Below are 24,907 nucleotides of genomic sequence, written 5' to 3'. Positions count from 1 at the left end.
TTTCAGTAAGACAGTGTTTCTTGAGAAACAATTCCTGACATTAGCAATGAAAAGAAAATTACATGTGGAGTCACCAGCGGAAGCTGATTTTCGGGTTTTTGTGGCGTGTCGTGAAAATACTGAACCTTTATTGCTTGTAATTTGTTGCATAAATCTACTTTAATTAGTACTCGAACAATTTTCAAACGACCCGTAATGGCTGTCTTTGAGGAAAATAACTACCACCTAGAAATTACAGAACAACAACAGGAGAAACATTTCAAGTCTCAATAACCAAGGCCATTTAGTTAAATAAATGGTAAAACATCCCTAATAGGGAACGGATCACCTTTTTTTTAACTTATAGTGACCAGTTATAATTCCTGCTTGAGTGCTTTCAAATTCTGTTTCAAATTAAACTTGGAGAGTGTTTTTCTTTGAAAAAACTTCTTAGGTTGACCACTATAATATTGCACAAAAAGTAGCATTATTCAAAAGGATATAGAAGTGGTATTTCAGCAATGTCAATTGAATTAGACGCTAAAGTTTTTAATACTTTTAAAAAAGTGTCTTATTGTTCTAATTAAACGGCCCTTGTGTTTCAGGAATCATTATTAAAGAATCGGGACAGAATTCAAACTTTAGCATAAACAGTGAGGCGTTGAGGAGGGGGGGGTAACCCTCTTTATATACGTAATAATTTTTGTTCGTTTTAAGTTTTAATGTTGCTCCTTTCCTTCAGTTGAAAAAAGCTTGTTTTTTTCATTTAATTTCTGATCGTTTTTTATATAATGCCAGAAAATCTAGCCCCACCTCCACGGAAAAACCCCCTCCCCATGGATATATCCTCTATACAATTCAATCCCGGTGAAAATTTACCCTGGACAGTTACTCTGAACCACTCTGCGCGTAAAATTGAGACGGAAAAGAGAAAGCAAGACACATAAAAATAATTTTGTATAAGAATTCTGGCAAATTCTCCCTGTTTATCATTTACCCTGACAAGTTAACTCCCTGAAAACTTCCCTCCCCATGGAAAATTACCCCGTGGAAAAACCCCCGGCAGAAAATCCCCCCCCCCACATGAAAATGTATCCCTACATCCCAATACTAAATACTAGGCGCAGGCTTTGGGCAAAATTTATAACTTATAGACCTTTTCCCCGGGGTTGGGGGAGGGGGGAGGGTCATTTTATACCTAAAGGCATAGTTCCTCGGCCTTTCAGCTATGACAAACAAAATGGCTATCTCAAAATTTTGATCGAGCGATCTTGGGAAAAAAGAGGTGGGGGAAGAAGCCTAGTTACACTCCAATTTTTTGGACATATCTAAATGGGGCACTAGAACTTTTAATTTCCGTTCGAATGAGCCCTCTCCCAATCATCTAGGACCACTGGGTCGATATAATCATCCCTGAAAAAAGATCTGGGTCTTTCTTCTGGCAAAATACAAAATTCCACATTTTTGAAGATAGGAGCATAAAACCTAATCAGTATGGTTCTCTAATCCGCTGAATTTAATGGTGTTATTTTCATTGAGATCACTTGACTTTTAGGAGCTGTTTCCCTCCTCTTTTGAAAATCAGGAAAATTTTCTCAGGCTCGTATCGTTTGACGGATAAGACTAAACTTAATGAAATTCATATATTTGAAATCAGCATAAAAAGCCGATTCTTTTGACATATCTATTGGTATCAAAATTAGTTTTTTTAGAGTTTCGGTTACTATTGAGCCGGGTCACTCCTTACTTACAGTTCGTTACCACGAACTGCTCGGTCGAAACCCTCTGGTAGTGTTGAAGCGAACTATTGTAACCGCGTTTATTTATCAAACAATCTGTTATCCATTCGATTGGAAATTGAAAGTTCCAGTGCCCTTTTTAATAGTAAAAAGTGATTGGTTGGCAATTAACCCCCCTCCCACGCCCACCATTTCCCCAAAACATTCAATAAAAGTGTTGATATACCCATTTTGTTCAAAGTAATTAAAAAGTCCGGAAATTATGTCTTTGAGGATGGCAATCCCCCCCACAGCCCTCAGGGCAGGATAAGTTATGCCCTAGGGGCATACAAGGTATTAATAGAAAGGGTGATAGTACAAACTTCGGAGGGTGCTCGTTGAATTGGTAATCAGAAGTTCTAGTTCTCTTTTTAAGATTCAGGGCGATCGGAGTGTGGATAACAACCCCCTCCCCACCACCAAACCTCTTTTTTTCTCGTAATGGATCTGATAGAAATTTTGAGATGGTCATTTGTTGGCGTAGAAACTTCGAAAAAGGCTCATTCGATTGTAAATGAAAGGGCTAATGCTCTTTTTATTAGTAAAAAGTGATTGGAGGGTAAAAATCCCCATCCCCCCACGCCCATAAATTCCCAATATACATCTAATAAAAATCTTTAGATATCCATTTTGTTCAGTGTAGTTCAAAGGTCTGGATATTATGTCTTTGACAACCACCATACCTTTTCAAAACCAGAAGATAATTTAAACTTTACTGAAAAAAAATGGCTGTGGATTGTCAGTTTAGTATAAATATACTGATATATATTCCATAAAGCTTTAATAATTTTTAATTTTTTAAAGTTAAAAAAGTTAAAACATTTTAATCGTTTTTTTTTTAATCATACAATAAATAACCTAGTCAAACTCAAAACGAGCGAAACTTAACATGAATAGGGCTGACAACCTCCATGCCCTCTCAAGACCAGAACATAATTTGCACTTTACTAAAAAAAAACATTTAAACATTTTCCACTTTGTTTTTACTTGTTTAAAATATTTTGCTAGATATATGAAGGGGGAAGACCAATTATAGTCCCTTGCACTCCAATTACAGCGCGAGTGTCTGGTGCCCTGTTTAAGATTAGCAAAAGATTGAAGGGTAGGGAGCCCTTCTCTCAAGCCCACGCATTTTCCAAACGCATCCAGTCAAAATTTTGAGACAGCCATTTTGTTCAGCATAATAGAACGGTCCAGCAACTTTGTCTTTAGGGATATTAGGCATGTCAATCCCCAAAAATTATGCAATTGATCCATTATGCTTTAGAACTAAATGTTGCTTTAAAATAAATCAAAAGGCGCTGTGTTAAATGGTTACCAATAAGACACCTTAGCAATATATCAAGAACGACTGGGGGTATTAAGTTGAAACTTTTGGGGATACTACTATTACTGCTTCTGCTGTTACAATTTAAATAAATAAAAAGAGTGTAAGTGTACCCAGGTTGTCAACGAGCAAAGATAGAATCTTTTGAGAATGATATTAAGTTCTATTTTTCAGGTCAAATTCAGAAGCAATAAAATCAAATAAAAAATTTTTGTTTGTGTCAGGATTAAAAATTGTTGAAAAAGTTTCTCCGACACACAAATAGCAACCCATACTATGGATTCTTATAGAAGGAAACTGAAAAGATGACAATATTTTTTTTTTTTCGTGAAAAAGACTATGTCAATAAATAACGAACATAAATTAATTTAAAAAAAAATTTCCAAAAGACAAATGTGATTTGTGGTATTTTTACGCTTGGAAGATTACTTGAATTTAGCTTTGCTCATTCAAGGCTTAATGGATCTCTACTTTTCTTTGAAAATCTTGTCTTGTCTAAAAAGTTTTTTGAATTAATTAATTAATTCAAAAAAAAATTCAACTGAAAGTAAGGATCAGTATCATAGATTCACACGAACAGATTTAATTACTTATATGAGGGGGCTTCCCTCTCCTCAATACCTCGCTCTTTACGCTAAGGTCTGGCTTTTTGTCCCAGTTCTTTACGAACGACTTCTGAAATAAACGGGTCGTTTAATTAGAATAATAAACTTTTTTAAATGTCCTAAAAAAAACTTCGGTGTAAAGAGGAAAGTCTTAAGGAGAGGGCAGCCCCCCTCATATAATCAATAATTTCTGTTCGTTTCAAGTTTTGATGTTACTCTTTAAGTATCAGCTTTTAATACAAACTCTTGACTTCCTATAAACTGTTCACTTTTTTAAATGAATATTTGACGACTAGATTTAATTAGTAACATTTTTAATTAGTAACACAACAGAATTTTTCTCTTGTCATAGGCAGCGCAATAGCGGTGGCTAAGAGCGATATGGGTACGATGTGTTATTTTTATATTTTATTTTTAGACCAGGGGACTTCGTATAGAAGAAGTTGTCATAGAAACTTCGAAAAGGGCTCATTTGATTGGGATTGAGATTTTTAATGTCATTTTTAATGGTCGGAAGTGACTGGAGGGTAACCAGCCGCCCCCCCCCCCCATTCCCATCATTTCCCCAAACACATCCAATCAAAATTTTGAGATAGCCATCTTTTCACCGTAGTTAAAAGGTCCAGTAATTATGTCACTGAGGATGACAGTCCCCCCACAGACCTCAGGGGAAGGGCTATAAGGTATACTTGTTGCCCATTATTAACACATAATGTTTATATGGAAGAGGTGGTTGTATAAACTTCGGAAGGGGCTCACTGGATTTGAAATCGAAGTTCTAGTGCCTTTTTAAGAGTCAAAAGCTATACCCCGGTGGCATATAAGGTTTTTATGGAAAAGGTGGTCGTATAAACTTCAGGGAGGGCTTTTTGTATTGGAAATCAGAAGTTCTAGTGCCCTTTTTAAGAGTAAAAAGTAACTGGAAGGCAACCAGACCCTCCCCCACAAGCCTATCACTCCCCAAAACACATCGATCAAAATTTTAAAAGAGCTATTTTGTTCAACGTTGTTGAAAGATCTAGTAATTACGTCTTTAGGGATGTCAATCTCCCCGCAGTCCTCAGGCAAGGGCTGTAAGTTAGCGATTCGTTCATTGTTTTTATAGAGTATATGTTATTGAGAAAAGTATGTATTTTTGAACTGTTATTTCCAAAAAGCTGAAGAACATTCAGGTGGGTCTTCTAGAGAATGTTGAGGGGAGTGTTAAACTAAATCAAACCCCTTTATATGTATACGGATTGTCAGGAGGGTGTATCTTAGGAATGACTGGATTTATTGATTTGGAACTTACAGAAAATGACAAGGGAGATCATCAAAACGGCAATATTTGAATGTTACCACCACTACTACAACTACTACTACTACTACCGCAACCACTACAACTACTGCTACCATACTACTCCACTTAAAATGTTGAGGGGAAATTTGAACTGAATCAAAAGAAGCTATGTGTATGTAGCCTACATTGTCAAAGGAACGTATCTCAAGATTTGATTTGGGTATTAAGTTGGAAATTTCAGAGAACGTTAAATGGGGTAGAAAATCAGACCAAAAGGCAATATATGCACGCTAGTACTAAAATTACTGTCACTGCCTTATTTACTACTACCACTACTACTTCAGCTACTACTTCTAATACAACTACTTTCAAAGACAATACGATATTACTACTGCTGAAACTAGTACTACCGCCATCACTTTTAATACTACAACTCGTAATACCAATATCAGTAATACCAATAGGTTATGAAGCTGAAATTTTTAACAATTTTTTTTTCGGGGGGGGGGGGGCAGAGGTGAAATTCATCACAACACGCTGTGTATATGTAAGTTTGTAAAAGGGCGCAACAGTAATATCCTAGGAACAGTTTGGTGTCTGAAGTTGAAACTAACAGGGTTTGTTTTGGGGAATGTTGAAGCAACCAAAAGAAAACATTTGCATTGAGAAAAACAAATGACCTTGGATTGTCAGTTTAATATGCATATACTGATATTTATTCCTTAAAGTTTTAACAATTTTTGTTTATTAGAGTCAAGGAGCAAAAACATTTAAAATGTATTTTGTTTCCACTAAAGTGCAAATTATGTTCTGGTCTTGAGAAGGCATGGATGTTGTCAGTAATACTCACGTTAAATTATACTCGTTTTGAGTTTGACTCGGTTATTTGTTGTAATTTTTGTTCCTTTTGGGTTTCATTTATTTATTGATGGTGATTTGTGATAGTTTTTCGCTTGGAAGATTATTTGACTTAATTTTTGCTCGTTTTTGGTTTAATGGAGCTCTTTATTTTCTTTTGAAAAATTTGTCTTGTGGAAAAAAAAATTTGATTTATTTCATAACAAGATGAGACTTTACCTTTACAGGAATTTGAATTGTATGTATTTGAACTTTGAGCACTGGTACTGCTCCCATCACGGTGTAAGCCACGTTTGACCTCATTCCTAGCTCCAGAATCATGCTGCACACTACCATTTTCATATGCTCCATTGATAGTTGTCCACTGTCTAAACATGTCCGCATGCCTATAGCATGGTTTGTCAAAGCTATTACACTTGGTTATTTCTTTATTATAAGACCCGTTTTCTTGAGGCATTCCGTATAATTCGCATGGGTGCATCTCTGTAAAGTAAAAGAAAAAAAAAATGTAAAACAGACCTACAGAAATACAAACTTTAGAATACGATGAGGGAAATACTAAAGCTTTAAAAAGACGGATTGACAAATTTGGATACTTATAAATTAAATTGTGTATGATGAAGTTGTATACAATTTTACACGGGGGAGGGGATTAATCTAGTTTATAAGAGGATACTTTTTTATTTAGTTCATTGAATGTAACTACATGTTATTTGAAAGTGAAGAATGGGACATTTATGGTTATTTTGTATCATAGTGAGCAGTGTGAAAATACAATAAAATATCCTAGTTCTAATTTTGGTCTCAGCCTTTAAGGATTAAACATCTATTCAACTGAATATGCTCCATCGCCAATACCTCTAGATATGCTATACCGCTCCTTTGCCAGGTCAAATATAAGTTAGCTAAGCCTTTGGGCAAAGATGAATCTTTACACAAACTTTAATCCGAGTGGTATTTAGAGCTAATACGAAGAGCTTTGTCAAGAGGAATTATGATTCAGTTTTCATGAATTTAGTTATAGAGCCAGACCATTAATTAGAGCTTGGCTCAAAGCTCATTCATTCAGCTAAAATCAATCCGCTAATCACTTTCTTTTGTCCTTAAAATGTTAGAGAAACCAGAATCCAGGCCAGAGTTACCCTTTCACAAAATGTGCATTACGTTTACATTCCTGGAATTTTTTCTATGGCTTAGGTTCGCTACCAAACGTTGAACCAGTTAATGAGATTCATAGCAGTGGAAAATGGAATAGCCGGATATTGTAATGGCAAGTCAAGCCGTGCAGTTTCAAAGTATGTTTCTTCGTATACGTATACAAAACAGAGAAAATAACGGAGTAAATAATCATCTGTTTTGTAGGTACAGATTCTAGACCCAAATATGAACAGGATCTAATGCAGCCTTCACTTTTCGCAGATTTTAAGGCTAATTCCTCTTGCCTTTCAACACCATTGGGACTTTTAAAATAGGAACATGTTTTCTAATGAGATAAGGTCTACTCTATCTTCTGTAAATTTTTAGTAGGTGCTAAAGACATTATCACGAACCTTTCATCTAAGAAAATCTATTTTGACAGAAGAACCAGCCGGTTTTCCTTTCTCAAGCAGATCCAAGTTGAAAAATATTTGACTGATCTGATAATTGAGGCAATGCATCTTTTTGATTGAATGATTATTCACAATCGGTCATGGGGTGACACTTCAGGGGCGGAAACCAAGAACAGATTTATGAATAAGCAAAAAAAGAAAGTAATCTACCTATGAAAAACTAGTCGTCTTTCATAATATTCCAGGCCCAGGGTTTGTTTTATTTATGGATCAAATTAAAAGGCTCAATACTTTGCGTTTTTATCATTATAACAATTATCACGGGGGGAATTTGCCAGAATTCATATAGGAAATTCATCTTATTTGTCTTACTTTCTCATTGGCGACCCAATTTTGCATATTGAAGATGCTTTAGGAGAATTGTTCGGGGGAATTTTCAGTAGAGTGGAAATGGGTAATCTTTACGTAAATGAGGAGGATTTCCCACAGGGATAAATCTCCATGAGAGAATTATCACTAGAAGGAATTCACCAAGGGGAAATTTTCTGCGGGATAAAATTTCCATTGGGGGTGGCGGAGATTTCCTGGAAATAGTTTCCACATATGGGGGATTCCCCATTGGCCTTGAACAGGATCAAAAACTAAATAAAAACAAGTCTTTCTTCAAATGAAAGTATACTGAGAGGGTTTTTCTGGTGGAATCGTTAGCAAGAAATTTTCTGGGGAGAATTTGTACCGAGAATAGAATTTTCCAGGAGTAATTTCCTGGCAGAATACATGGTACCCCATGGGGTGAATAGCCCCCTGAAAATCCCATGACGGTACACCATACAGGGAGTAACCCCCTAAAGAGCAGGCAGCACAGGTACATCATACCGGGGAAATGAGAGACCCCCTGATTACCTGCCCGGGAATGACTTTGTTTATGCCTGTTACTACTCTTAGAAAAACTGTTTAAAACATATTTTAATTTCAATGAAACATCAATAAAACTGCAGGTAGTTTAAGGTTCAAGGAACCTTCAGCAAGTTCAAAGAACTTGCAGGTAGCTGTATCCAAAATCTTAATTGTGCTTAAATAAAAAAAAACAAGTTTTTTTTAACTGAAAATAAGGAGCGACATTAAAATTGTTAATAGTTTTTAAAAAAATTAAAATAGGGACATTAAAACATTAATACTGTTTCTTCTCAAAGATAAATATTAGCTTGTTTTCTAATTTACATGCGTGGAATTTTTAATTACTATCAGAATAAACAACCCATCATGTTATTCACTCTTAGGTTAATAATTGTTTATAACCAAGGACATCGCCATCACAGGCCAACAGGTGAAATCCCTCAACAAAGATCTGAAAAATTTAGCAATGGGTTTTATGCCTAAAAAGAAAACTTCAAGCGAATTTCACACCATCTTACCGTAGGGACAAACTCAGATGAATACGATGTAGTGACTGTTCAACATACTTGTAGTAAATCCAAGAAGATCAACAATGCTACAAAGTGTTGCACGTAGGGACAAAACCATTTAAAACAATGCTTCATATTGTAATTTTGTTAAACATATTGTTAAACAGTTTAAAACCTCCTGTTTCTGGTACCCTCAAGGCAACCTGCGAATATTCCCTTAAGATTATTGTTTGTCTCCCAAGCTTTATTTTGAAATTCAGCATATTTTGCTTCTCCTTGCGGGTTATCTAATAAAGTTAAGTTTAATACCTCCTGTTTTTGGTACCCTCCAACAGTCCAGCAAAACTCTTGGATATTCCCTTAAGATTATTGTTTGTCTCCCAAGCTTTATATTGGAACTTGGCATATTCTGTTTCTCCTTGCAGGTTATCTAATAAAGTTAAGTTTAATACCTCCTTTTTTTGGTACCCTCTAGAAAACCCTTGAATACCCCCTCAAGAATATTGTTTGTCTCTCAAGCTTTATATTGGGATTCAGTATATTCTGTTTCTCCTTGCAGGTTATCTAATAAAGTTAATTTTAATGCCTCCTGTTTTTGATACCCTCCAGCAAAACCCTTGAATATCCCCTTAAAATTATTGTTTGACTCCCAAGCTTGATATTCGAATTCAGCTTATTCTGTTCCTCCTTGCAGGTTATCTAATAAAGTTAAGTTTCTGTTTTTGGTACCCTCCAGCAGTCCAGCAAAACTCTTGAATATTCCCTTAAGATTATCGTTTGTCTCCCAAGCTTGATATTCGAATTCAGCCTATTCTGTTCTTCCTTGCAGCTTATCTAAAAAATTTAAGTTTGCAATGCAACGCTTGCAACGCTGTTTAATGGTGGACATTTCCCGAAACTAATTTAACAATTTTTTTTATTTTTGGTCGGAAAAAGTTCGATAATTTAGTTTTGTGTGGGTTGAAAGGAGAGAGAAAATTGTCGTGAGTAGAGTGATAAGTGTTTTAAAATTTGTATGAGTGTGTTTTTGTGTGTGATATTGAGATAAGAAAGAAGACTCATTGATAACGTGTCGTTTGTGTACTTAGTGCGCCAGCGTGGATGTGTGGCAGGAGAGCCTTGCGCGTCTAAAGATAAGTTTTTTGGGTGCTTTTTTTAGAAGTGAGTTTTTTTTGTTTTTGGGTGAGAGGAGAGCGTGTGTTTTGTTGTGAGAGGGTGAGCGTGAATATTCAGGGTTTTTTAAGGTATTTGGAAAGTTTTTTTTTTTTTTTTTTTTTTTTTTTTTTTTTTTTTTTTTGACATGATGAGTAGGAACACAGTGGTTTTCGATCGGTAGATGATGGGGCCATGAGTGAAGTTAGAGAGGTGGATATTCACAGGTTTCTGAAGCAGCTGAATCCTAACTGTGCGAACGTGAGGGCGATAGATACAGATGATTTCAAGTGCTTTGGTCAAGTGCGAGTAACAATGAATTCCGCGGTGTTGGCGGATGACCTAGTAGCGCACTGCAAGACGCAAGAACCAAAGATGGGCTTCAGAAACGGTTTTTGTCCGGTAAGTGTTGATAGAACCGGGAGACGCCCTGTAGTCATGCAGCTAAGAAGGGTCCCATGAGAAGCAACTAGCGATGAGATAAAGAGGCAACTCCAGGTTTACGGAACAGTCCTAAACATAAGAAGAAAAGTGTATACTGGAGATGAGTTTATCGAGGCATAAACGGGAAGAGCAACAGCTTTGATGTATCTCGATACCCCCATCCTGCCGTCTATTGAGGTTCTTGGGGGGAGGAGTAAATCAACGTCTTCTATCTAAATCAGCCGAAAGCGTGTTTCATTTGCCATGGTGACGATCATGAGGCCAAGGACTGTCAGAGAAATCGCAAAAATCAAAGAAGGCAGAGTGTCCTGAGCATGGGCGCCCATAAGCTGAATTCCAGGGGGGCAAACCTTGTCGAATTGGTACTTTTAATGCTAGAAACGACGAAATGGCAGAAAATAAAGGGTTTTCCGTAATGGCTTTCCTACTGTGTATGGATGTTGTTAAAGCGTATGACTCGGTTATAAGATAGATACTATGGACACTGATGAGAAGGAAAATTTTGGGTTTGATCAACAGTTTGTGAAGTGGTATGAAAATTTATATAAGAACCCGATGGTGGTTGTGAATATAAATGGTTACACTAGTGGAAGGCTGAAGCTTGAAAAGCCAGTGCGACAAGGGGATCCGAGTGTCCCGTATTTATTCGAAATTTGTATAGATCCACTTTTTAAGTATGTTGAACGGCGGATACAGGGGATTGCCATTACGACGAATATCTCCTTGCAATCACTGGCTTTTGTAGACGATGGAGCCTTCCTTCCTGGGAGCATGGCTGATTTGATGGAAGGGGTGAGAGGACTAATGTGGTATGCGGAGCATTTCTTGGTAAAAATACACAGAAAAAAGAGCCAGTTACTATACATAGGTGACTGCGCACGGTTAGATTATAGCGTCTGGGTCGAGGAGGCTCAGTCAGTGAAAGTATTGGGTGTACTTTTTGAAAGAACGGTGAATGTGGAAAACTTGTGGGAAGAGCGTGTGCAAAAGTTTGAGGGGTTGCTGGTAGCCCATCAAAGAACACATTTTGTGGCAATGTTTCAAAGAGTAGTGTATGTAAACACGTATGCTCTCTAACTGCTGTTTTAGCTGGCGCCGGCTTTCGATTTTGAAGAAAATTATGCTAAAAAAGTAGAAAGGATTATTTACCGTATTGTTTAGAGGGGAAAGCTTGGGAATCTAAGTATGAAAATGTTTTATATGCTCCAAGAAGAGGGGGGTCTCGGTATTACAAGCTTCCGAAAGGTGTGTAAGTCTTTGAGAGTTAGAAACGTCTGTGAGATGATCTGTAGTAAATGGATTGACGGTGAAATAACAAGAGGATAGGCCTTGCCAGTGATAAATACTGAGAAGGATGAACTAGCAAAACAAAAAATGATCAGGGATGTGTCAGAGAAACTCCATGAAGTAATATGGTGTATTCAGGAAATGAAAAACCAAGGCTTGCTGAGTGATCAGGTGAAAAATACCGAAAAGAAAAAGAAAGTGGATGGATATTTAGAGAAAATGGAAGAAGAAGAAGTGGTTTTTAACGTGAAAACAAAACAACCATTTTTGAATTTTAAGCTATCGTTTGAGAAATTGCATAGTGTACCGTATAGTCAGTTTATAAAGGAATTTATGTTTCTGTTTATTCATGAGATACTGCCGCTTCAAGATCGGGTAAGCCGCTTTACCCAAGATGAAGGTCCAAAGTGCAAGCTTTGCGACGAATTAGTGATAAATGGCCTGAAGCACAAATTTTTCAATTGTAAATATAATGAAAGAATTGTAGATAAGTGTTTTAATGCATTAAGAGATTGTGGAGTAATTTGGAATAAGGAGGAAGATAAGATAAGGTTGATTGAACTGAATGTACAAATTCCTGGAAATCAGAGGAGAGAGCGAGCTGTGGTGTTGATTGTCATGAAACTATGTGAATATGTATGGGAAAGAAGGAAGAAGATAACAGGGGTTGAGTTAAGAAGGTTCGGTTATGATTGTACGAGAATGATAGCGCGTTTAAGTGAAACTGAAAGTTAGGAAGAACGATTGGATATTAAGTGGATGGAGTTATTGGTTGAAGAGTTTATTAGAAAGATGTAAGTTATGATTGAGGAAATATGTTGCGAGTGTGTGTCTCAGTGTAAGTAGTAAAGGGTAAAACAGCGTTGCCAGTTTTTTGTAATTTTGCTTTAGTTTTGTTTTTGGAGTTAAATAGTAGCCGAAGCATAGTTAAAAGGGAAAAATGAAAATATTAAGTTGAAAAGTGGTATCATTATAACTTTCTTTGAGGTCTTTGTAATTTGTAAATATGGAGAAAGTTATACTGATAGATAATTTGGATTATTTGTTTTATTATTTTTATATTAATTAGTTTGTTTTGAATTTTCACTATCCGGAAGAGTTTAGAGGTATGGTAAGAAATAGCCACCGTATAAAGGGCTTCCTGTTGGGGGAGGACGCCCTTTTCCACGGAAATGGCAAATTTGTTTTTGTTTTTTTTGGATGGTGTTTGGTAATTTTTGGTGACTTGAAGTGTGTCCAGTTCGGCTACTATTTATTTAATAATAAAAAAAAAATTAAGTTTAATACTTCCTGTTTTTGGTACCCTCCAAAAAAAACCTTGAATATTACCTTAAGATTATTGTTTGTCTCCCAAGCTTGATATTGGAATTCAGCATATTCTGTTTCTCCTTGCAGGTTACCTAATAAAGTTAAGTTTAATACCTCCTGTTTTTGGTGCCCTGCAGCAAAACCCTTGAATATTCCCTTAAAATTATTGTTTGTCTCCCAAGCTTGATATTTGAATTCAGCATATTTTGTTTATCCTTGCAGGTTATCTAATACAGTTAAGTTTAATACCTCCTGTTTTTGGTGCCCTACCGCAAAACCCTTTGAATATCCACTTTAAATTATTGTTTGTCTCCCAAGCTTGATATTCGAATTCAGCATATTCTGTTTATCCTTGCAGGTTATCTAATAAAGTTAAGTTTAATACCTCCTGTTTTTGGTACCCTCCTGCAAAACCCTTTTAATGTCCCCTTAAAATTATTGTTTGTCTCCCAAGATTGATATTCGAATTCAGCATATTCTGTTTATCCTTGCAGGTTATCTAATAAAGTTAAGTTTAATACCTCCTGTTTTTGGTACCCTCCTGCAAAACCCTTTGAATATCCCCTTAAAATTATTGTTTGTCTCCCAAGCTTGATATTCGATTTCAGCATATTCTGTTTATCCTTGCAGGTTATCTAATAAAGTTAAGTTTAAAACCTCCTGTTTTTGGTACCCTGCAGCAAAACCCTTTGAATATCCCCTTAAAATTATTGTTTGTCTCCCAAGCTTGATATTCGAATTCAGCATATTCTGTTTATCCTTGCAGGTTATCTAATAAAGTTAAGTTTAATACCTCCTGTTTTTGGTACCCTCCTGCAAAACCCTTTGAATATCCCCTTAAAATTATCGTTTGTCTCCCAAGCTTGATATTCGAATTCAGCATATTCTGTTTATCCTTGCAGGCTATCTAATAAAGTTAAGTTTAATACCTCCTGTTTTTGGTACCCTCCTGCAAAACCCTTTGAATATCCCCTTAAAATTATTGTTTGTCTCCCAAGATTGATATTCGAATTCAGCATATTCTGTTTATCCTTGCAGGTTATCTAATAAAGTTAAGTTTAATACCTCGTATTTTTGGTACCCTCCTGCAAAACCCTTTGAATATCCCCTTAAAATTATTGTTTATCTCCCAAGCTTGATATTTGAATTCAGCATATTCTGTTTATCCTTGCAGGTTATCTAATAAAGTTAAGTTTAATACCTCCTGTTTTTGGTACCCTCCTGCAAAACCCTTTGAATATCCCCTTAAAATTATCGTTTGTCTCCCAATATTGATATTCGAATTCAGCATATTCTGTTTATCCTTGCAGGTTATCTAATAAAGTTAAGTTTAATACCTCGTATTTTTGGTACCCTCCTGCAAAACCCTTTGAATATCCCCTTAAAATTATTGTTTATCTCCCAAGCTTGATATTTGAATTCAGCATATTCTGTTTATCCTTGCAGGTTATCTAATAAAGTTAAGTTTAATACCTCCTGTTTTTGGTACCCTCCTGCAAAACCCTTTGAATATCCCCTTAAAATTATTGTTTGTCTCACAAGCTTGATATTCGAATTCAGCATATTCTTTTTATCCTTGCAGGTTATCTAATAAAGTTAAGTTTAATACCTCCTGTTTTTGGTACCCTCCTGCAAAACCCTTTGAATATCCCATTAAAATTATTGTTTGTCTCCCAATCTTGATATTCGAATTCAGCATATTCTGTTTCTCCTTGTAAGTTATCTAATAAAGTTAAGTTTAATACCTCCTGTTTTTGGTGCCCTGCAGCAAAACCCTTTGAATATCCCCTTAAAATTATTGTTTGTCTCCCAAGCTTGATATTCGAATTCAGCATATTCTGTTTATCCTTGTAAGTTATCTAATAAAGTTAAGTTTAATACCTCCTGTTTTTGGTACCCTCCTGCAAAACCCTTTGAATATCCCCTTAAAATTATTGTTTGTCTCCCAAGCTTGATATTCGAATTCAGCATATTCTGTTTCTCCTTGTAAGTTATCTAATAAAGTTAAGTTTAATACCTCCTGTTTTTGGTACCCTCCTGCAAAACCCTTTGAATATCCACTTAAAATTATTGTTTGTCTCCCAAGCTTGATATTCGAATTCAGCATATTCTGTTTCTCCTTGGACGTTATCTAATAAAGTTAGGTTTAATACCTCCTGTTTTTGGTACCCTCCTGCAAAACCCTTTGTATATCCCCTTAAAATTATTGTTTGTCTCCCAAGCTTGATATTCGAATTCAGCATATTCTGTTTCTCCTTGTAAGTTATCTAATAAAGTTAAGTTTAATACCTCCTGTTTTTGGTGCCCTGCAGCAAAACTCTTTGAATATCCCCTTAAAATTATTGTTTGTCTCCCAAGCTTTATATTCGAATTCAGCATATTCTGTTTCTCCTTGTAAGTTATCTAATAAAGTTAAGTTTAATACCTCCTGTTTTTGGTGCCCTGCAGCAAAAACCTTTGAATATCCCCTTAAAATTATTTTTTGTCTCCCAAGCTTGATAGTCGAATTCAGCATATTCTGTTTCTCCTTGTAAGTTATCTAATAAAGTTAAGTTTAATACCTCCTGTTTTTGGTACCCTCCTGCAAAAACCTTTGAAGATCCCCTTACAGTTATTTTGTGTCTCCCAATCTTGATATTCGAATTCAGCATATTCTGTTTCTCCTTGTAAGTTATCTAATAAAGTTAAGTTTAATACCTCTTGTTTTTGGTGCCCTGCAGCAAAACACTTTGAATATCCCCTTACAATTATTGCTTGTCTCACAAGCTTGATATTCGAACTCAGCATATTCTGTTTATACTTGTAAGTTTTCTAATAAAGTTAAGTTTAATACCTCCTGTTTTTGGTGCCCTCCTGCAAAACCCTTTGTATATCCCCTTAAAATTATTGTCTGTCTCCCAAGCTTGATATTCGAATTCAGCATATTCTGTTTCTACTTGTAAGTTTTCTAATAAAGTTAAGTTTAATACCTCCTGTTTTTGGTGCCCTGCAGCAAAACCCTTTGAATATCCCCTTAAAATTATTGTTTGTCTCCCAAGCTTGATATTCGAATTCAGCATATTCTGTTTATCCTTGTAATTTATCTAATACAGTTAAGTTTAATACCTCCTGTTTTTGGTGCCCTACCGCAAAACCCTTTGAATATCCCCTTGAAATTATTGTTTGTCTCCCAAGCTTGATATTCGAATTCAGCATATTCTGTTTATCCTTGCAGGTTATCTAATAAAGTTAAGTTTAATACCTCCTGTTTTTGGTACCCTCCTGCAAATCCCTTTGAATATCCCCTTAAAATTATTGTTTGTCTCCCAAGATTGATATTCGAATTCAGCATATTCTGTCTATCCTTGCAGGTTATCTAATAAAGTTAAGTTTAAAACCTCCTGTTTATGGTACCCTCCTGCAAAACCCTTTGAATATCCCCTTAAAATTATTGTTTGTCTCCCAAGCTTGATATTCGAATTCAGCATATTCTGTTTATCCTTGCAAGTTATCTAATAAAGTTAAGTTTAATACCTCCTGTTTTTGGTACCCTCCTGCAAAACCCTTTGAATGTCCCCTTAAAATTATTGTTTGTCTCCCAAGCTTGATATTTGAATTCAGCATATTTTGTTTATCCTTGCAGGTTATCTAATACAGTTAAGTTTAATACCTCCTGTTTTTGGTGCCCTACCGCAAAACCCTTTGAATATCCCCTTGAAATTATTGTTTGTCTCCCAAGCTTGATATTCGAATTCAGCATATTCTGTTTATCCTTGCAGGTTATCTAATAAAGTTAAGTTTAATACCTCCTGTTTTTGGTACCCTCCTGCAAAACCCTTTGAATATCCCCTTAAAATTATTGTTTGTCTCCCAAGCTTGATATTCGATTTCAGCATATTCTGTTTATCCTTGCTGGTTATCTAATAAAGTTAAGTTTAAAACCTCCTGTTTTTGGTTCCCTGCAGCAAAACCCTTTGAATATCCCCTTGAAATTATTGTTTGTCTCCCAAGCTTGATATTCGAATTCAGCATATTCTGTTTATCCTTGCAGGTTATCTAATAAAGTTAAGTTTAATACCTCCTGTTTTTGGTACCCTCCTGCAAAACCCTTTGAATATCCCATTAAAATTATTGTTTGTCTCCCAATCTTGATATTCGAATTCAGCATATTCTGTTTATCCTTGAAGGTTATCTAATAAAGTTAAGTTTAATACCTCCTGTTTTTGGTACCCTCCTGCAAAACCCTTTGAATATCCCCTTAAAATTATTGTTTGTCTCACAAGCTTGATATTCGAATTCAGCATATTCTGTTTATCCTTGCATGTTATCTAATAAAGTTAAGTTTAATACCTCCTGTTTTTGGTACCCTCCTGCAAAACCCTTTGAATATCCCCTTAAAATTATTGTTTGTCTCCCAAGCTTGATATTCGAATTCAGCATATTCTTTTTATCCTTGCATGTTATCTAATAAAGTTAAGTTTAATACCTCCTGTTTTTGGTACCCTCCTGCAAAACCCTTTGAATATCCCCTTAAAATTATTGTTTGTCTCCCAAGATTGATATTCGAATTCAGCATATTCTGTTGATCCTTGCAGGTTATCTAATAAAGTTAAGTTTAATACCTCCTATTTTTGGTACCCTCCTGCAAAACCCTTTGAATATCCCCTTAAAATTATTGTTTATCTCCCAAGATTGATATTCGAATTCAGCATATTCTGTTTATCCTTGCAGGTTATCTAATAAAGTTAAGTTTAATACCTCCTATTTTTGGTACCCTCCTGCAAAACCCTTTGAATATCCCCTTAAAATTATTGTTTATCTCCCAATCTTGATATTTGAATTCAGAATATTCTGTTTATCCTTGCAGGTTATCTAATAAAGTTAAGTTTAAAACCTCCTGTTTTTGGTGCCCTGCAGCAAAACCCTTTGAATATCCCCTTAAAATTATTGTTTGTCTCCCAAGCTTGATATTCGAATTCAGCATATTCTGTTTATCCTTGTAAGTTATCTAATAAAGTTAAGTTTAATACCTCCTGTTTTTGGTACCCTCCTGCAAAACCCTTTGAATATCCCCTTAAAATTATTGTTTGTCTCCCAAGCTTGATATTCAAATTCAGCACATTCTGTTTATCCTTGCAGGTTATCTAATACAGTTAAGTTTAATACCTCCTGTTTTTGGTGCCCTACCGCAAAACCCTTTGAATATCCCCTTGAAATTATTGTTTGTCTCCCAAGCTTGATATTCGAATTCAGCATATTCTGTTTATCCTTGCAGGTTATCTAATAAAGTTAAGTTTAATACCTCCTGTTTTTGGTACCCTCCTGCAAAACCCTTTGAATATCCCCTTAAAATTATTGTTTGTCTCCCAAGCTTGATATTCGATTTCAGCATATTCTGTTTATCCTTGCAGGTTATCTAATAAAGTTAAGTTTAAAACCTCCTGTTTTTGGTGCCCTGCAGCAAAACCGTTTGAATATCCCCTTGAAATTATTGTTTGTCTCCCAAGCTTGATATTCGAATTCAGCATATTCTGTTTATCCTTGCAGGTTATCTAATAAAGTTAAGTTTAATACCTCCTGTTTTTGGTACCCTCCTGCAAAACCCTTTGAATATCCCCTTAAAATTATTGTTTGTCTCCCAAGCTTGATATTCGAATTCAGCATATTCTGTTTATCCTTGCAGGTTATCTAATAAAGTTAAGTTTAATACCTCCTATTTTTGGTACCCTCCTGCAAAACCCTTTGAATATCCCCTTAAAATTATTGTTTCTCTCCCAAGCTTGATATTCGAATTCAGCATATTCTGTTTATCCTTGCAGGTTATCTAATAAAGTTAAGTTTAATACCTCCTGTTTTTGGTACCCTCCTGCAAAACCCTTTGAATATCCCCTTAAAATTATTGTTTGTCTCCCAAGCTTGATATTTGAATTAAGCATATTCTGTTTATCCTTGCAGGTTATCTAATAAAGTTAAGTTTAATACCTCCTGTTTTTGGTACCCTCCTGCAAAACCCTTTGAATATCCCCTTAAAATTATTGTTTGTCTCCCAAGCTTGATATTTGAATTCAGCATATTCTGTTTATCCTTGCAGGTTATCTAATAAAGTTAAGTTTAATACCTCCTGTTTTTGGTACCCTCCTGCAAAACCCTTTGAATATCCCCTTAAAATTATTGTTTATCTCCCAAGATTGATATTTGAATTCAGCATATTCTGTTTATCCTTGCAGGTTATCTAATAAAGTTAAGTTTAATACCTCCTGTTTTTGGTACCCTCCTGCAAAACCCTTTGAATATCCCCTTAAAATTATAGTTTGTCTCCCAAGCTTGATATTCGAATTCAGCATATTCTGTTTATCCTTGCAGGTTATCTAATAAAGTTAAGTTTAATACCTCCTGTTTTTGGTACCCTCCTGCAAAACCCTTTGAATATCCCCTTAAAATTATTGTTTGTCTCCCAAGCTTGATATTCGAATTCAGCATATTCTGTTTCTCCTTGTAAGTTATCTAATAAAGTTAAGTTTAATACCTCCTGTTTTTGGTGCCCTGCAGCAAAACCCTTTGAATATCCCCTTAAAATTATTGTTTGTCTCTCAAGCTTGATATTCGAATTCAGCATATTCTGTTTATCCTTGTAAGTTATCTAATAAAGTTAAGTTTAATACCTCCTGTTTTTGGTACCCTCCTGCAAAACCCTTTGAATATCCCCTTAAAATTATTGTTTGTCTCCCAAGCTTGATATTCAAATTCAGCACATTCTGTTTCTCCTTGGACGTTATCTAATAAAGTTAGGTTTAATACCTCCTGTTTTTGGTACCCTCCTGCAAAACCCTTTGTATATCCCCTTAAAATTATTGTTTGTCTCCCAAGCTTGATATTCGAATTCAGCATATTCTGTTTCTCCTTGTAAGTTATCTAATAAAGTTAAGTTTAATACCTCCTGTTTTTGGTGCCCTGCAGCAAAACTCTTTGAATATCCCCTTAAAATTATTATTTGTCTCCCAAGCTTGATATTCGAATTCAGCATATTCTGTTTCTCCTTGTAAGTTATCTAATAAAGTTAAGTTTAATAGCTCATGTTTTTGGTGCTCTGCAGCAAAAACCTTTGAATATCCCCTTAAAATTATTTTTTGTCTCCCAAGCTTGATATTCGAATTCAGCATATTCTGTTTCTCCTTGTAAGTTATCTAATAAAGTTAAGTTTAATACATCCTGTTTTTGGTGCCCTGCAGCAAAAACCTTTGAATATCCCCTTAAAATTATTTTTTGTCTCCCAAGCTTGATATTCGAATTCAGCATATTCTGTTTCTCCTTGTAAGTTATCTAATAAAGTTAAGTTTAATACCTCCTGTTTTTGGTGCCCTGCAGCAAAACCCTTTGAATATCCCCTTAAAATTATTGTTTGTCTCCCAAGCTTGATATTCGAATTCAGCATATTCTGTTTATCCTTGTAAGTTATCTAATAAAGTTAAGTTTAATACCTCCTGTTTTTGGTACCCTCCTGCAAAACCCTTTGAATATCCCCTTAAAATTATTGTCTGTCTCTCAAGCTTGATATTCGAACTCAGCATATTCTGTTTCTCCTTGTAAGTTATCTAATAAAGTTAAGTTTAATACCTCCTGTTTTTGGTGCCCTGCAGCAAAACCCTTTGAATATCCCCTTAAAATTATTGTTTGTCTCTCAAGCTTGATATTCGAATTCAGCATATTCTGTTTCTCCTTGTAAGTTATCTAATAAAGTTAAGTTTAATACCTCCTGTTTTTGGTGCCCTGCAGCAAAAACCTTTGAATATCCCCTTAAAATTATTGCTTGTCTCCCAAGCTTGATATTCGAATTCAGCATATTCTGTTTATCCTTGTAAGTTATCTAATAAAGTTAAGTTTAATACCTCCTGTTTTTGGTACCCTCCAGCAAAACCCTTTGAATATCCCCTTAAAATTATTGTTTGTCTCCCAAGATTGATATTCGAATTCAGCATATTCTGTTTATCCTTGCAGGTTATCTAATAAAGTTAAGTTTAATACCTCCTGTTTTTGGTACCCTCCTGCAAAACCCTTTGAATATCCCCTTAAAATTATTGTTTGTCTCCCAAGCTTGATATTCGAATTCAGCATATTCTGTTTATCCTTGCAGGTTATCTAATAAAGTTAAGTTTAATACCTCCTATTTTTGGTACCCTCCTGCAAAACCCTTTGAATATCCCCTTGAAATTATTGTTTGTCTCCCAAGCTTGATATTCGAATTCAGCATATTCTGTTTATCCTTGCAGGTTATCTAATAAAGTTAAGTTTAATACCTCCTGTTTTTGGTACCCTCCTGCAAAACCCTTTGAATATCCCCTTAAAATTATTGTTTGTCTCCCAAGCTTGATATTCGAATTCAGCATATTCTGTTTATCCTTGCAGGTTATCTAATAAAGTTAAGTTTAATACCTCCTCTTTTTGGTACCCTCCTGCAAAACCCTTTGAATATCCCCTTGAAATTATTGTTTATCTCCCAAGCTTGATATTCGAAGTCAGCATATTCTGTTTATCCTTGCAGGTTATCTAATAAAGTTAAGTTTAATACCTCCTATTTTTGGTACCCTCCTGCAAAACCCTTTGAATATCCCCTTGAAATTATTGTTTATCTCCCAAGCTTGATATTCGAACTCAGCATATTCTGTTTCTTCTTGTAAGTTATCTAATAAAGTTAAGTTTAATACCTCCTGTTTTCGGTGCCCTGCAGCAAAACCCTTTGAATATCCCCTTAAAATTATTGTTTGTCTCCCAAACTTGATATTCGAATTCAGCATATTCTGTTTATCCTTGTAATTTATCTAATAAAGTTAAGTTTAATACCTCCTGTTTTTGGTGCCCTACCGCAAAACCCTTTGAATATCCCCTTGAAATTATTGTTTGTCTCCCAAGCTTGATATTCGAATTCAGCATATTCTGTTTATCCTTGCAGGTTATCTAATAAAGTTAAGTTTAATACCTCCTGTTTTTGGTAACCTCCTGCAAAACCCTTTGAATATCCCCTTAAAATTATTGTTTGTCTCCCAAGATTGATATTCGAATTCAGCATATTCTGTTTATCCTTGCAGGTTATCTAATAAAGTTAAGTTTAATACCTCCTGTTTTTGGTACCCTCCTGCAAAACCCTTTGAATATCCCCTTAAAATTATTGTTTGTCTCTCAAGCTTGATATTCGAATTCAGCATATTCTGTTTATCCTTGCAGGTTATCCAATAAAGTTAAGTTTAAAACCTCCTGTTTTTGGTGCCCTGCAGCAAAACCCTTTGAATATCCCCTTAAAATTATTGTTTGTCTCCCAAGCTTGATATTCGAATTCAGCATATTCTGTTTATCCTTGCAGGTTATCTAATAAAGTTAAGTTTAATACCTCCTATTTTTGGTACCCTCCTGCAAAACCCTTTGAATATCCCCGTAAAATTATTGTTTGTCTCCCAAGCTTGATATTCGAATTCAGCATATTCTGTTTATCCTTGCAGGTTATCTAATAAAGTTAAGTTTAATACCTCCTATTTTTGGTACCCTCCTGCAAAACCCTTTGAATATCCCCTTAAAATTATTATTTGTATCCCAAGCTTGATTTTCGAATTCAGCATATTCTGTTTATCCTTGCAGGTTATCTAATAAAGTTAAGTTTAATACCTCCTGTTTTTGGTACCCTCCTGCAAAACCCTTTGAATATCACCTTAAAATTATTGTTTGTCTCCCAAGCTTGATATTAGAATTCAGCATATTCTGTTTATCCTTGCAGGTTATCTAATAAAGTTAAGTTTAATACCTCCTGTTTTTGGTACCCTCCTGCAAAACCCTATGAATATCCCCTTAATATTATTGTTTGTCTCCCAAGCTTGATATTCGAATTCAGCATATTCTGTTTATCCTTGCAGGTTATCTAATAAAGTTAAGTTTAATACCTCCTGTTTTTGGTACCCTCCTGCAAAACCCTTTGAATATAACCTTAAAATTATTGTTTGTCTCCCAAGCTTGATATTCGAATTCAGCATATTCTGTTTATCCTTGCAGGTTATCTAATAAAGTTAAGTTTAATACCTCCTGTTTTTGGTACCCTCCTGCAAAACCCTTTGAATATCCCCTTAAAATTATTGTTTGTCTCCCAAGCTTGATATTCGAATTCAGCATATTCTGTTTATCCTTGCAGGTTATCTAATAAAGTTAAGTTTAATACCTCGTGTTTTTGGTACCCTCCTGCAAAACCCTTTGAATATAACCTTAAAATTATTGTTTGTCTCCCAATCTTGATATTCGAATTCAGCATATTCTGTTTCTCCTTGTAAGTTATCTAATAAAGTTAAGTTTAATACCTCCTGTTTTTGGTGCCCTGCAGCAAAACCCTTTGAATATCCCCTTAAAATTATTGTTTGTCTCCCAAGCTTGATATTCGAATTCAGCATATTCTGTTTATCCTTGTAAGTTATCTAATAAAGTTAAGTTTAATACCTCCTGTTTTTGGTACCCTCCTGCAAAACCCTTTGAATATCCCCTTAAAATTATTGTCTGTCTCTCAAGCTTGATATTCGAACTCAGCATATTCTGTTTCTACTTGTAAGTTATCTAATAAAGTTAAGTTTAATACCTCCTGTTTTTGGTACCCTCCTGCAAAACCCTTTGTATATCCCCTTAAAATTATTGTTTGTCTCCCAAGCTTGATATTCAAATTCAGCATATTCTGTTTCTCCTTGGAAGTTATATAATAAAGTTAAGTTTAATACCTCCTGTTTTTGGTACCCTCCTGCAAAACCCTTTGTATATCCCCTTAAAATTATTGTTTGTCTCCCAAGCTTGATATTCGAATTCAGCATATTCTGTTTCTCCTTGTAAGTTATCTAATAAAGTTAAGTTTAATACCTCCTGTTTTTGGTGCCCTGCAGCAAAACTCTTTGAATATCCCCTTAAAATTATTGGTTGTCTCCCAAGCTTGATATTCGAATTCAGCATATTCTGTTTCTCCTTGTAAGTTATCGAATAAAGTTAAGTTTAATACCTCCTGTTTTTGGTGCCCTGCAGCAAAACCCTTTGAATATCCCCTTAAAATTATTGTTTGTCTCCCAAGCTTGATATTCGAATTCAGCATATTCTGTTTCTCCTTGTAAGTTATCTAATAAAGTTAAGTTTAATACCTCCTGTTTTTGGTGCCCTGCAGCAAAACCCTTTGAATATCCCCTTAAAGTTATTGTTTGTCTCCCAAGCTTGATATTCGAATTCAGCATATTCTGTTTCTCCTTGTAAGTTATCTAATAAAGTTAAGTTTAATACCTCCTGTTTTTGGTACCCTCCTGCAAAACCCTTTGAATATCCCCTTAAAATTATTGTTTGTCTCTCAAGCTTGATATTCGAACTCAGCATATTCTGTTTCTACTTGTAAGTTTTCTAATAAAGTTAAGTTTAATACCTCCTGTTTTTGGTTCCCTCCTGCAAAACCCTTTGTATATCCACTTAAAATTATTGTTTGTCTCCCAAGCTTGATATTCGAATTCAGCATATTCTGTTTCTCCTTGTAAGTTATCTAATAAAGTTAAGTTTAATACCTCCTGTTTTTGGTGCCCTGCATCAAAACACTTTGTATATCCCCTTAAAATTATTGGTTGTCTCCCAATCTTGATATTCGAATTCAGCATATTCTGTTTCTCCTTGTAAGTTATCTAATAAAGTTAAGTTTAATACCTCCTGTTTTTGGTGCCCTGCAGCAAAAAACTTTGAATATCCCCTTAAAATTATTTCTTGTCTCCCAAGCTTGATATTTGAATTCAGCATATTCTGTTTCTACTTGTAAGTTCTCTAATAAAGTTAAGTTTAATACCTCCTGTTTTTGGTACCCTCCTGCAAAACCCTTTGAATATCCCCTTAAAATTATTGTTTGTCTCCCAAGCTTGATATTCGAATTCAGCATATTCTGTTTCTCCTTGTAAGTTATCTAATAAAGTT

Source organism: Artemia sp. Qi Xiang Cuo, chromosome 2 (genome assembly GCF_049724085.1).
Source record: "Artemia sp. Qi Xiang Cuo chromosome 2, ASM4972408v1, whole genome shotgun sequence".
Lineage (NCBI taxonomy): Eukaryota > Metazoa > Arthropoda > Branchiopoda > Anostraca > Artemiidae > Artemia > Artemia sp. Qi Xiang Cuo.
This window is presented reverse-complemented; position numbering follows the sequence as displayed.